The sequence below is a fragment of the Gorilla gorilla genome, chromosome Y, assembly GCF_029281585.2.
Source record: "Gorilla gorilla gorilla isolate KB3781 chromosome Y, NHGRI_mGorGor1-v2.1_pri, whole genome shotgun sequence".
NCBI lineage: Eukaryota > Metazoa > Chordata > Mammalia > Primates > Hominidae > Gorilla > Gorilla gorilla.
The window spans coordinates 25,778,970-25,794,440 of record NC_073248.2 but is presented as its reverse complement, the minus strand read 5'-3'; the positions used below and the strand labels follow the sequence as shown (position 1 = coordinate 25,794,440).

The 15,471-nt window shown below is 38.5% G+C and overlaps 1 pseudogene; it reads right to left on the bottom strand.

The window, feature by feature from the left end:
• Positions 1-14,998, bottom strand: part of LOC129530327 (RNA-binding motif protein, Y chromosome, family 1 member B-like) — a 57,124-nt pseudogene extending 42,126 nt beyond the window's left edge.
• Between the last annotated feature and the right edge of the window lie 473 nt (positions 14,999-15,471).

Below are 15,471 nucleotides of genomic sequence, written 5' to 3'. Positions count from 1 at the left end.
TTCATAAAGGAAATAGATAAAATTGAGAAAATTTGATATCGTCAAACTTATTTTCTTTCAGTCCTGTGGTTCCATTTTTATGAGAAGTCACCCTCTTGCTCCTCCACTACTTCGTCTTCCAGATCTCAGACTTCCTGCAGGTGTCCTGTTTTTTGAAGAAGGTGGTGGTCTCCGTCTACCACAACTTTGAAAAGATGGTTTCCTGGCTTGTTCTAGTTTTATTGCTTTTCCATCCAAAGACTAAAAGTATTAAGGGTACTATCAATAACACTGGCACATTTAACGTAAGCACATTTTACAAACATTTTTTACATCAACTATAGTTCATAGTTAATTTGGTGATGCAAAGATGTTGGAAAAAGTGTTTTTGGAGTCACATGCGTTTAAAATGCTTTACTTGAGCAAAGACTAAACCCTTGGGGAAGTAATCTAGGCAGACATTTGGAGGAAGAGAATTCCAGGCAGACAAAATAACCATTGAAATAATTCGGAGACTAGAATTAAGCAAGTAGTCATACTCCCAACATGTGGCAAGATGAACAAAGGAAAACACTTAAGTGAGATCAAAGACAAATCCTTTTGTTTATTCTGAGTATAATTCTGACTACTTAGAGAACAAACTGTAAGCTGCAAGTGAGTATCAGATTCAAGCAGAGAAACTAAACAAATGATGATGCTTCAACAAATGTATGGCAGAGGAGGTGATACATGCAGTCGTTTCATGTGACTGTATAAGTTGTGCTTTGCGTAAAGTTACTTGGCTGAGGGCATATGTAATATGCAAATAATGGTGTTGAGTATGTAGGTGATTTTTTATTGTTTTGAACTTTCTTCTAAATTCCCTCTGGTATTTGATTTCACTTTTTAAACCAGTGTTACAATTATTTATACTTAAATGTTACATGGAACTCATGTAGTATGTACCATGTAAAATTTATTACTGTCAATCAAGTAATATGAAATTTACATGTGACAGAAATGTATAATTTATAGTTTTAATATCTTATAATTTAATATATATAAACCATATAAGCTATATAACTAACTTATAAATGTAAGTATTCCTAAACATACATAATATATGTATCTGTATATGTTATAACTAATATATATGTATTGCATATAGATGAAATGTATGCATTATATATTTTAATACAGATATACTATATGTCCACATGTATTTCCTTTTTTTATATACTTTAAGTTCAGGGGTACATGTGCAGACGTGCAGTTTTGTTACGTAGGTATATACATGCCATGGTGGTTTGCTGCACCCATCAACCCATCATATACATTAGGTATTTCTCCTAATGCTATCCCTCCCCTAGCCCTCCAGCCCACTAAAGGCCCCAGTGTGTGATGTTGCCTTTCCTGTGTCCATGTGTTCTCAATTTTCAACTCCAACTTATAAGAGAGAACATGCAGTGTTTGGCTTTCTGTTCTTGTGTTAGTTTGCTGAGAATGATGCTTTCCAGCTTTACCCATGTCCCCGCAAAGGATATGAACTCATACTTTTTTATGGCTGCTTACTATTCCATGGTGTATATGTGCCACATTTTTTTTATCCATGCTATCATTGATGGACATTTGGGTTGGTTCCAAGTCTTTGCTATTGTGAACAATGCCTCAATAAACATAAGTGTGAATGTGTCTTTATAGTAGAATGACTGACAATCCTTTGGATGTACAACCCATAATGGGACTGCTGGGTCAAATGGTATTTCTAGTTTTAGATCCTTGAGGAATAACCTGTCTGTACTCCACAATGGTTGAACTAATTTACACTCCCATCAACAGTGTAAAAGCATTCTTTTTCTCCACATCCTCTCCAGCATGTGTTGTTTCCTGACTTTTTAATGATCACCATTCTAACTGGCCTGAGATGGTATCTCATTGTGGTTTTGATTTGCATTTATCTAATGACCATTGATGATGAGCTTTTTTTCATATTTTTGTCAGCTGCATAAATGTCTTCTTTTGAGAAGTGTCTGTTCATACCCTTCACCCACTTTATGATGGGTTGGTTTTTTTTATTGTAAATTTGCTTAAGTTCTTTGTAGATTGTGGATATTGGTCCTTTGTCAGATGGATAGAGTGCAAAAATTTTCTCCTATTCTGTAGGTTGCCTGTTCACTCTAATGATAATTTCCTTTGCTGTCAGAAGCTCTTTAGTTTACTTAGATTCCATTTGTCAATTCTGCTTTTGTTGCCATTGCTTTTGGTGCTTTAGACATGAGGTGTTTGCTCATGCCTATGTCCTAAATGGTATTGCCTAGGTTTATCTTCTAGGCCTTTTTTGGTTTTAGGTCTTACATTTAAGTCTTTAATCCATCTTGAGCTTATTTTTGTATAAGGTGTAAGGAAAGGGTCTAGTTTCAGTTTTATGCATATGGCTAGCCAGTTTTCCCAACAACATTTATTAAACAGGGAATCCTTTGCCCATTGCTTGTTTTTGTCAGGTTTGTCAAAGATCATATGGTTGTACCAGTGTGGTGTTACTTCTGAGGCTTCTGTTCTGTTTCACTGGTCTATATCTCTGTTTTGATACCAGTACCATGCTATTTTGGTTACTGTAGCCTTGTATTATAATTTGAATTCAGGTAGCTTGATGCCTCCAGCATTGTTCTTTTTGCTTAGGATTGTCTTGGCTATGTGGGCTCTTTTTGGCTCCATATGAAGTTTAGAATAATTTTTAACAATTCTGTGAAGAAATTCAATGGTAGCTTGATGGGAATAGCATTGAATCTATAAATTACTTTGGGCAGTATGGCCATTTTCATGATATTGATTCTTCCTATAATGAGCATGAAGTGTTTTTCCATTTATTTGTGTCCTCTCTTATTTCCTTGAGCAGTGGTTTGCAGTTCTCCTTGAAGAGGTCCTTCACATCTCTTGTAAGTTGTATCCCTAGGTATTTTATTCTCCTTGTAGCAACTGTGTGAGTTCACACATGATTTGACTCTCTGTCTGCTGTTGATGTATAGGAATGCTTGTGATTTTTGCACATTGATTTTGTATCTTGAGATTTTGCTGAAGTTGCTTATCAGCTTAAGGAAATTTTGAGCTCAGACAGTGGGGTTTTCTAAATATACAATCTTGTAGTCTGCAAAAACAGACTACAAGACTTCCTCTTTTCCTATTTGAATACCCTTTATTTCTTTGTCTTTCCTAATTGCCCTGGTCAGAACTTCCAATACTATGGCGAATAGGAGGGGTGAGAGAGAGGGCATTTTTGTCTTCTGCAGGTTTTCAAAGGGAAAGCTTCCAGGTTCTGCCATTCAGTATGATATTGGCTGTGGGTCTGTCATAAGTAGCTTTTATTATTTTGAAATATGTTCCATCAATACATAGTTTATTAAGAGTTTTTACCATGAAGGGGTGTTGAATTTTGTGGAAGGGCTTTTCTGGATATATTGAGATAATCATGTGGTTTTTTTCATTGGTTCTGTTTATGTGATGGATTATGTTTATTGATTTGCTTATGTTGAATCAGCCTTGCATCCCAGGTATGAACCCAACTTGATCATGGTGAATACACTTTTTGATGTGCTGCTGGATTCTATTAGCCTTTATTTCATTGAGGATTTTTGCATCAATATTCATCAGGGAAATTGGCCTGAAATTTTCTTTTTTTGCTGTTTCTCTGCCAGATTTGGTTATCAGAATGATGCTGGCCTCATAAAAGGAGTTCCTCTTTTTCTATAGTTTGGCATATTTTCAGAATGAATGGTATCAGTTCCTCTTTGTACCTCTGGCAGAATTCATCTGTGAATCTGTCTAGTCCTGGACTTTTTTTTTCTTTTTCATTGGTAGGCTATTAATTACTGCCTCAATTTCAGAACTTGTTATTGGTCTATTCAGGGGTATGACTTCTTCCTGGTTTAGACTTGGGAGAGTGTGTGCCTCCTGGAATTTATCCATTTCATCTAGATTTTCTAGTTTCTTTGCATAGAGGTATTTATAGTATTCTCTGATGGTAATTTGCATTTCTGTGGAATCAGTGGTGATCTCCTGTTTATCACTTTTTATTGTGTCTTTTTGATTCTTCTGATTCTTCTCTCTTTTCTTGTTTATTAGTCTGGCTAGTGGTCTATGTATTTGTTGATCTTTTCAAAAAACCAGCTCCTGGATTCATTGATGGTTTGAAGGGTTTTTCATGTCTCTATCTCCTTCAGTTCTGCTCCGATCTTAGTTATTTCTTGTCTTCTGCTAGCTTTTTAATTCATTTGCTCTTGTTTGTGTTCTCTTGTTCTTTTAATTTTGATGTTAGTGTGCTGATCTTAGTTATTTCCTACTTTCTGTTGTGGACATTAAGTGCTATAAATTTCCCTTGAAACACTGCTTTAAATGTTTCCCAGAGAGTCTGGTAACTTGTCTTTTTTCACATTGGTTTCAAAGAACATATTTATTTCTGCCTTCACTTCATTATTTACCCAGTAGTCATTCAGGAGCAAGTTGTTCAGTTTCCATGTAATTGTGCAGTTTTGAGTGAGTTTTTAAATATTGAGTTCTAATTTGATTGCACTGTGGCCTGAGAAACTGTTTTTTTTTTAATGATTTCTATTCTTTTGCATTTGCTGAGGAGTGTTTTACTTCAAATTATGTAGTCAATTTTAGAATAAGTGCTTTTCCTCTGAGGGTAATTGCGGCTATAGGGAGAACAAAATGTTAGCTACAAGTGGGCATCAGAATCAAGCAGAGAGGCCAAACAAATGATGATGGCTTCAACAAACATAATGGCAGAGGAGGTGATACAAACACTCATTTCACATGACTGTATAAATTGTGCTTTGCCTAAAATTACATGACTAAGAGCATAAGTAATATTCAGATAATCATGTTGCGTATGTAGGTGATTTTTTATCGTTTAGAACTTTCTTCTAATTTGCTTCTGGTATTTTATTTTACTCTTTTAAACATAGTTAGAATTATTTGTGCCTAAGCGTTATGTGGAACTCTTTAAGTATGTACCATGTAATATTTAATACTGCCCATCAAGTAATATGAAATTTACATGTAATAGAAAAGTATAATTTACACTTATAATTTAATATATGTATAAACCATATAAGCTAAATAACTAATTTATAAATATAAGTATCCCTAAACATATACAATATATGTGTCTGTGTATTTTATAATTAACATATATGTATTGCATATATATGTAATTTATACATTATATATTTTAATATATGTATACTATATGTCTATATGTATTTCTAATATATATGGTTATCTTTGTTTCCACCCATTCAGGTACAGCAAGATAGTCCTGTTCTTTCCCTCTTTGGCCGTCACTTGGAACTGGTAGGCCTGGTCAGTGATACCTCAGAAGCCTGTTATGACCCTGTTCTTGTCATCAGGACAGGTTATACATATCTTGGATTAGATGGCCTATCAAGACATCCCAGAAACCACTGGGTCGTATTTGTTCCCTACCCTGCAATTTTCCTCCCGGAGTAGAAGATAGTCCACAAAACACACTAGCTGTAACACAGGCTCTGACACTTTGGTCTTCCATGGATTCTCAGTACAAACATGGAGAAGATTAAGCATTTCCCCAGTGAACAGAAAGCACCGGCATACTTATTCAATGTTTTTGGTTCAAATAATAGAGACTTTTTTCATGCCAAAAGACTATTACCCTTTCAAAGTGGTCACCTCTCCTCAGCTAGCAAATTCCAAATGGTATGATCCTGGATTTCTCCTGTTGCCAAACCGTGGGATCATCCTGATGCAGCTGAATGCTGGAGTACCCCAGAAACTGATGCTTCTCAATATTTCTTTTTTTCTGGACCCCAGAACTCCCAAACAGCTATTATACCTATACCTTGGAATCTTCCTCAGAAAAAGACAATGAATTATAAATATCAAGCTGTGACTGATTCAGCAAGATCCTGGATTAATACATTAGCTAGTAAAATTAGGCTTCATACTCTACCATTAGTTAATATTGGTGGATCCTGGTTTCTCTTTTCAAGGGGCCTAGGTGGATCTCAAGTTCCTTCTGAGATTGATACTGGTCAGTCTCAAGTTCAATCTATTAATGGTCTGTCTCATGGACAACTTGTAGCTAGACCTTGGCTAGAAATTACTCCTGAAGTTGAAACTTGGAAACAATCTGTGTCTTATAAAACAGAAACAGATTCAATCCAGTGAAGAGAGTATTAGACACCAAACATATCATGTAGCTCATAGAGTTAACCCTGGTGCTAAACCATCAACTTGCAACTAGATTCCACCAGTACCTTTCATAGTTAATAAAATTGAACTATGGGCTCATTCATCCCTCAGTGAAGATGGATTTCAGTATCCTACAGTAACCCATATTTTTGAACCATGGTGTCAGCTACTCTTGAATGTATTTGGATCCCAAGAAACTATAGAAAAGACAGATAGATACTGGACTCTTGCGGAACCTAAGTCAACTTGGTTCTGGATTTCTTCTATACTGCATACTCCATATTCATGATTCATGTGCTAAGTCAAAAGGTGACACTATTAGGTCTTGGATGCAAAATAAAACAGATATGATCAGGCCCTCAAATCAAACAGATAGATTTAGTACCTTGAATAAACATTAGGCTGTTATACTCAAACCCCTGATGCAGACATGTATCCTATTGTGAACATGATTGAGCCCTTACTTCACTCGAAAGTTGAAATGATCAGACCCTGGAGTCAGCCTGAAACAGCCATAGTCCAAATGTGGACCTAGCCAGAAACTCAGTCAGGAAGACTCTTGACTTGCCTGAAAGCTGGTACAATTAATCCATGGTTACAAACTGAAATTGAAAGAATGAGACCCTGGATTCAGCATAAATTTAAAATATTGAGACCCAGAACCCAGAAAGAAGAATGGAAAAAAGAACATTGGACCCAACCAGAAACAGATCCAGTTAGCTACTGGGCCCAAACTGGAATGGAAACAGTGGTACCTGGGCCCCAACCTGAAGGTGATAAATGCAGACCCTGGAATCACACTGAAGCTGATATCAAACTTTTGTTTCAGTCTCAAGCAGAGACATTCACACAGTGGAGAGAACCAGTAACTCCAACAGATCATCATTAGATACAGTCTGAAACTGCAATAGTGAGGTTTTGGAACTGACCTGTGACTGATGAGAGACTGGATACATCATGAGATTATGCATTTAGACTCTGGGGTGAGGTTGAAAGTGATAAAGTTAGATCCTGGACCCAAGTTGAAGATGACACTTTGAGACACTCGATTCAGAAAGACATTGGTGTAATCAATTCCTGGGTACAAAATGAAGCTACTATATTAACACCATGCATTCAGGGAAAGTCTTGAGAATTAAATCCCTGACATAATCTGAAACTTCCACAGTGCCACTGTGGACCCGGACTGAAACTCCAACAGTAAACTCTTGGACAAATATGTTATCAGATACAGTCACAGTATGGACAAAGGCTGAATTTCAAGGATTAACATCCACCCATCTATTGAGGGAAACTGATCCAATCATGCTGTGGACTATTGCCAAATCTCCAGCAGTGAATCTCTGGACACATTCTGTATGTGATGAAGTCAAATTTTGGAACCAAGAAGAATTTCCAGCCTTATTGCCTTGGACAGAGCCTATAGCTAAGACAGTCACACAATGGATCCAGGATAGATTTCCAGCAATGAACCCCTGGGCAAAAACTATAGCTGAAACTGTCATACCATTGACCCTTGATGAAATGACACCAATAAGTCCTTGGACAAAATTACAGCCTGAATATCTAGAAGGAAATACCTGGCTCCCATCTGAATTTAATCCAGTCTCTTTGTGGACCTAGGCTTATTTGCCAGCAGTAAACAACTGGATACATTTTGATACTGAAGCAATAATGTTGTGAAACCAGGTTGAGTTTCCAGCAATACATTCCTGGAAACAGTTGGAAACTGATATAATCACACTAGGGACCCAAGCTGAATCACTAGTGATGAATTCATGGATACACTCTCCTATATCTGATATGGTCACAATGTGTATCCAAGCTGAATCACTATTATTACATCCTTGGACACAGTCTGAAACTGATATACTCACAAGATGGATTCTGGCTGAAACTCTAGGAGTAAGTCCCTGGGAATAAGATATATTCCAACCATGGACCCACGCTGAACATCCACCAGTATCTTGGACTCAATCATTGATTCCGGGTAAAACACCAGCAATGAATCCCTGGAGAGATGCTACAGCTGATATGGTCCTACCATGGAATCAGGCTGAATTTATAGTAGGAAATGCCTGGACACAGTCTGAAACTTATACAGTCACACAGGGGATCCTGAATGGTTCTCCAGCACGATATTCTTGGACACAACAAATAGCTGATACAGAAAAGCTGCGGACCAAGCCTGAATTTCCCACAATAAATCCCTGGACAAAGTCTGTAGGTGATAGTACTATACAACAGATTCAGGATGAGTCTCCAGCAATAAAACCGTGGACACAGTATGTGTCTTATACAATCAAACCATGGGCCCCAGATGAATCTTCAGCAGTAAATCTCTGTACACTCCCTGAATCTGATAGCATTATCCTGTGGACACAAGCTGAGTCTCCAGTGGTAAATCTGTGCACAGAGGCTGCAACTTCCAAAGTCACACCATGGGCCCAGGCTGTATCTCCAGCAGTAATTCCATGGACACAGCCTATACCTTCCATAATCATACCTTGGACCCGGGTTGAATGTCCATCAGTAAATACCTGGACAATGTCCATAGCCAATACCATCACACTGCGGAACCGGGCTGAATTAATAGCAGGATATCCATGGATACTGCCATGGGCTGCTACTATCACACTATGCACAGTCTGAATCTGCAGCAGGAAATCTTTGGACACAGCCTATATATGACACAGACACTCCATGGCGTAAGGCTGAATCTTCAGCAGTAGTTTACTGGACAGAATCTGTAGCTGATACACACACACCATGAACTCAGTTTGAAGTAAAGTTTACAGTTTTTAACAGTAAAGTCTTGGATCCAATCTGTATCTGATACACTCATACCCTGGACCCAGGCTGAGTCTTCAGCAGAAAAACATTTGACACAGGCAATAGCTTATACAATCAAACGATGGAACCAAGTCAAATCACCTGCCATAAATCTCTGGAAACAATATGAAACCAATATGTTCACATGGTGGACTGAGGCTGAATCTCCAAAAGTTTTGAGGAAACCAGCCCCACACTGCCTGGCAGGTACCCTGAATGCAGTGGAGACAAAGGAGTTAGTCCAACGGAGACAAAGGAATTAGAAAGAGACAGAATAAGAGTTTAAAAGGTGGGTTCAGGGGACCAGAGCATCGGACACTTGCAAACGGTGTGGAGCTCTCGGCCTCCACCTAATTTATTAGTCTACAAGCTCTTTGTTCTCAGGGCAGATGGGAGGGGGAGGAAGGGAATGAGGAAAAGGATTAATCCGTGAAGGAGAACTTGTGAGTCATTCACACAGTGGAGAGAACCAGTAACTCCGACAGATCATCATTAGATACAGTCTGAAACTGCAATAAAATGTATAGCAGTGGCAGTTTCTGTGAATTTCCTAGAGCAAAGGCATGTGTCTAAACGACTTAAGATCTTTAACTTATTGAGACTAAAATGGGTGGGAGTGGATTTCAGGAGAAGCCAAGATGTTTGATTATACTCCACTTCTTCAAGGGAGTGTTATTTCCCCGAGCAACCTGTGGCATTCCGCTGAGCTCTTATGCTCTCAGGGCATAAAGACATAAAGGCAATAAGGAGACTTTTCTCCTTAGAGGCCGCCCACATCTCCCCATGGGTGTCTTACACAGGAGAGACAAACTTATCTGGCATTCCAGAAACTCTCTTTCTCATGTGTCCTCCTTTTTTGTCTCTATTATTTTTTTTTATTAGAACTGCCATTGCTATCATTCATGCTCTCTGGCTTCTCTCCCAAGGTATCCTCTGCAACTATAGACTAAAAACAAACAGCATAAACAGACACAAACCAAATAAAATTTGCAATTGTTGATCTACCTATGGTGTTCATCCACTTTAAAGGATTACTGTTAGAAAGGCCATCAGTGGCTCTAGAAAGAATATCAGCCTGAGGTGTCTCGAAAAGTTGTGCAATAGTGAGGTTTTGGAACCGACCTGTGTCTGATGAGAGACTGGATACTGCGTGTATCTGACACATACGTAGGCTCACCTAAGCCTGTTGTCTGAAGCTGTTTTTTTCAGTTTAGCAATATCTAGTGTTAAATTGTCTTCTTTTCCTGGTAGGTTATGTCTAATCATCTCCTAATGGTGTTCAGTGGCATTATAAGAGCTAGGAGTAATACGAAGATCGGAAATATTCCAATCACATTGCATTTGAATTCTATGCTCCAAGCTCATAATCCGATCTCCCATCCAAACTACTGTTTGATGGAGCTCATTAATTTGATTTGCCAATTTTTGATCTATTTGGCTTTGGGAATGCCAAAGCTTAGAATAATTTTTCTGCCAACTATCCACAAAACCCACAGTTTGAATAGAAGAGTGCAAATCAACACCAGCAGCAGCAGCAGCAGTAGCTGTGACAGATATAAGGCCCATGATCACAGCTATTAAAGTAAATATGAATCTCTTTGATCTATTAAGTATTCTGTTTAGCACTTCAGTGATACTACATATGGAGGGAGAAGGTCTATTGAGGGAAACAGGTATCCAAACTCCTTCTCAAGACTTAACCAGTAAAATGCTATTATCTTTATTAAAGGTAGAATTAATGCAGGTAAAAAGATGAAAGTTGAATCTTCAGCAGTAAATCCCTGTATATTGCCTATATCTAATACATTATCATTGTGGACCCAGCCTGTATCTCTACCAGTCAATTCATGGATAGAGGCAATAGTTTCCACAGTCACACCATGGACCAAACCTTTTTTTCTAGCAACAAATCCCTGGACACATCCTGTATCTGATATAGTTGCACTTTGGACCCAGGCTGAACCTTCTGCAGTCATTACCTCCACACAGCCAGTTTCTGACAAAATCATACTGTGGCTGCAGGCCCAGTCTCTAGTAGGAAGTATCTGGACACAGACTGTATCTGATATACTTATATTATGGAACTACGAGGAATACTCAGCAGAAAACCCAGAGGCATGGGCTGTAGTTTCCCCAGTGTTACCATGGACCTAGCATATCCCTACAGCAGGAAAAACCTGGAAACTACCTGTGTCTGAATCAATCACTCCATGATCCCAGTCTGAGTCTCCAGTAGTAAACACAACCTTTGATCCAAGATAAAAATCAAGAGTCTATTTTATGGACACATCATGAAATTGAATGTATCAATGAATGGACTTTGCCTGAATTTGGAACACTTATATCCTGGATAGTGCCTGGGCCTCCAGCAGCAAAACCATGGTCCCAACCTGAGCTCTAGTTATAGAACTTTGTTTAAAACTGGAACAGAAAAAAATAAAACCTTGGATTCACCAGAATTTCAAACACTGAGCACATTTACTCCCTTTGGACCTGGTAAAATAGAATCCTGGGCCAAACATAGAACTACAACTTTAATAACATGGATCCAATACGAAAGGGATGCCTTCTTCCTATGTACACAATCTGAAGTAGGTACAATGGGATCCAAAACAATTTCTGAAGCTGTTACAGTAAAATATGGATCCAGACTGAAGCAGGCACAATCCACCCTTGGACTCAAGCTAGAACTAATACAATCAGACCTTTGACTCATGCTGAATTTCAAGCAGTCAGACTCTGGACCCTGTCCTTGTCTGATACACTACTGTATCAGACTGAAATACAGGCAGCAAAATGCTTGACCATGCCTGATATTAATATTCTGAGTGCTTGGCTTCAGACCCAAAATTATGTAAGAAGAAATGGTACTCAACCTTACTCTCAAATAGTTACTACCTGGATGCAGCCATAATCCACCCATGGAACAATTCTGAAAAGAATGCAGTCAGACCCTGGACCCAGTCTGAAGGTGATGTTATCCAACCTCGGACCTATGCTGAAACCAATACTGTCAGACACTGGACCCATTCTGAAACTGATAAAATAAAACAATGGACTGAGCCTGAATCTCAAGCAAGTAGGACCTGGCCTGAGGCAGGTATGTTGATATGTTTGTCCCCAAAACGATGCAGTTTGACCCTGGACCCAACTTGAATCTCAAGCGTCACACCCCTGGACCCAGAATCAAATTAGCATAAATTACTCTTGGATTTAGCATGTACCTGCTACAATCAGACCATGGACTTACTCTGGAATTCATCCCTGGACCCACCATGAAACCAATAGAGTGATAAGATACTGGTTCCAGACTCAAATAAATTCAGTGAGATACTGGAACCAACCTGAAACTGAAGTATTCCAAATTTGGACTGTAAGCCAAGGAATAAAACCCTGTAACATGACTGAAATTGATACAGTCACATCTTGCTTACAGCCTCAATGTGATACAGTTAAATCCTGAATTCATCCTGAAAGTCAGCCACTTTCTCCCTGGCCCCAGACTGAAGTTGGTATATTTTGTCCCTGGACTCAGCAAAGAGCTGCTACATATCAAACATGGACCCACCCTGAAACCCAAGCAGTGACACCCTGGAACAAGCAGGAAACTGATATGGTCAGATCTTTGTTTTACATTCAGGTGCATAAAGGCAGCTCATAGGCTTATTCAAAATCTCAAATACTCAGTTCCTCGATCCAGCCTGATATTGATATAATTCACAATTTTATTCGGTCTGAAACTTTGGTTCTAAGATTCTGGCCCAAGGTTCTACCTGCAGTAGTCAAACCATGGACCTTGCTTAAAGGAAGAACACTCATGTCTTGGATACTGCCTGTAACCCAAGCAGACACACACTGGATCCAGTCTGAAGCTGATATTATTGAATCCTTTGTGGATTTTAAAGGTGGCAAAGTGAGAACTTGGATCTAGCCTGAAACAAAAATACTAAGACCCAGAACCCATTATAAGGCTAATATAATTGCATCGTTTTCTCCTCCTGAAATTGAGCTGAATGGAGAAACACTATTAATGAGTCATTTTCTCTCCTTGTCTAAACGTGTATCCTTTTTGCCAGTAAAAACTGTGTCTTTCCCAGATCAGTATTTAATAGCTTTGTTAACTGAGATAACTGCCACAGAAAGCCAGGATAAAATCAATTCTCTCCAACCAAGCCAGCTTACAAGCATTTGGCTTCCTGGAAGAGTTGTTTACCAGCACTATGGAAGGAAATTAAAAATTATCAAGATAAAAGAAAGCCCTGACGTCCCAGCTACCTCTCTTGTCTCTCTTTCTTCCTCCTTTTTCTTTCTTCTTTCTTGTTCTTTTCCATCTCCATGTACACTGTGTTCTTCTTAAGTCTTTTCTTCTTGTACATTCCCTTCATTCTGCATTTTCCCATCTTGCTCAGTTTTTTCTCCTCTGGTCTCTTCTCCTATTCTCCTTTCCATAGCCTCTTCTGCTAATCCTCTTCAGAAAATATCTTCCTCAACATTTACTGAAGAGTCCATTCTTTCTCAATTTTTTCATCCTTGCATGCTGCTCCAGCCACACTTTGAATAAAACACCCTCTCCTGATGCCTGGATCTCAATCTGGACCCAAGCCTGTACAACAACCTCTTAGGCATTCAGAACGCAATGTTCCCTGGATGAGTGTCAACTAGCTGTGATCTGGAAAGAAAGTTTACAGGCTTACTGGCTCTTCAAGACAGGTGTTATTTCTCATGAAACCACAGGCACCTTTAGTCTAGTCATATGTTTGAGTTAATATACTTAGTACGAAGACTCTTGTTGAAGCCTAAAACCAGAGTTTGTAAGATAAGAGGTTATGTTCTCAGATCTTTGCAAAACCAAAATTTATGTTATTATATGAATCAGCAGAGATATCTAAATATTAACACAATATCTTATTTTTGCCAAACAAGATTTATGAGCTATGTTTTGTGAACAGAATTCTATTCAGAGAACAGTACGTTAAAGATAGTCTTACTTCTTAGAAATGTTTTATTATTTCCACTTGAGGTATGTACATATAGATACACACTGTTGGATAATAGTATTATATCTTGGATATAAATAATAAGATATATAACATATGTACTTTATTATTTGAAGGGAAAATATGGAGATAACCTCTGTAGTTTATCTAAAATTATTGGATGAATAATGTACATTTCCAAATATTTTCTCAGAATTGAAGATACTGAATTTCCAAGCATATTCCTAAAAACCTAAAATTAGATTTCAGAAATGGGAGACTAGTAACACTAATCTCACTCTATTCTACAGGTTTATTCCTTCTGCAGAGTGTGGGTTACACCCTGGCCATGTCCCCCTCTTTCCCAACTGCTGGGAGGCAGAAATTGGTGAATTTCCTTGGATAGTTTCTTGCAACTGTCTTTCTCTCATTTCTGTGCTGGCTCCATACTAAATGAACAGTGGATCCTTACCACAGCTAGATATGGCAATTTTATGTAAGTCTGAGTAATTCATTTCAAGATTAAGATATCATTATAAAGCAATTACAACATTGAGATTGTTAATGAATTCTTTCTCTTTGTGTGTCTGTGTCTGTGTGTGAGAGAGAGACAGAGAGAGAGATGGAGACAGGGTCTTGCTGTATTGCCCAGGCTGCAGTGCAGTGGCATGATTCACATTAGCCTCAAACTCCCAAGATTAAAGGATTCTCCCACCTCTGCCTCCTCAGTACATGGGACCACAGGCATGCACCACTGATTCTGGATAATTTTTTTTTTCATTTTCTCCAGAAATAAAGTCTTATCATGTTGCCCACCTGGTCTCAAGTGATCCTCAGAAATAGTTTATAAAGTAGTATTTGTACTTTAGTGCTTACCTGGACTTCATCTGATTCACATGATGTACAGGGCTTATTCCAATTGGGAAATAATAAGACTTTTTCTTGATTTTTTCCCCAGAAAAAGCTCTGGAGCGCTGGCCCTGGTCCAAATGGGGCTTAGTCATCTTCTGGATTCTGCCTAAGCTTAGACAGTCAGGCTTGACAGTGCCATACCCTACCTAGGTCCCAAGGGACCACTGGGTTGATCTTCCTGAGGCAGCCACTACATTTTCAACCCCTGGTCCTTCCTATATGCCCAGAGGAAAGTCTGGAATGGAGTAAATTTATACAACTATGTGACTATTAGCTACCTAGTTGGTCCCTTATGAGGGGTGACTAATGAAGAAGACAATGGCATGGAAGAGAAGTATGTTTGGAAAAAGAATATTATCCTCTCTTGAATAATAAAAAAAATTGTCTTTCTCTTCACTATGTTTCTCTCTCTAATCTAAGCTAAATTTGAAAACAAACAAACAACCACAAACACCTCTTCTCTGTTTTTCATCAGAAAGTCCTGGAATTCAGCAAAAAAAGCACCCAAGCATTCCACAAATCAGCACTTGTGTCCAATTTTGCCCCAAGTTGAATGAATTCACTT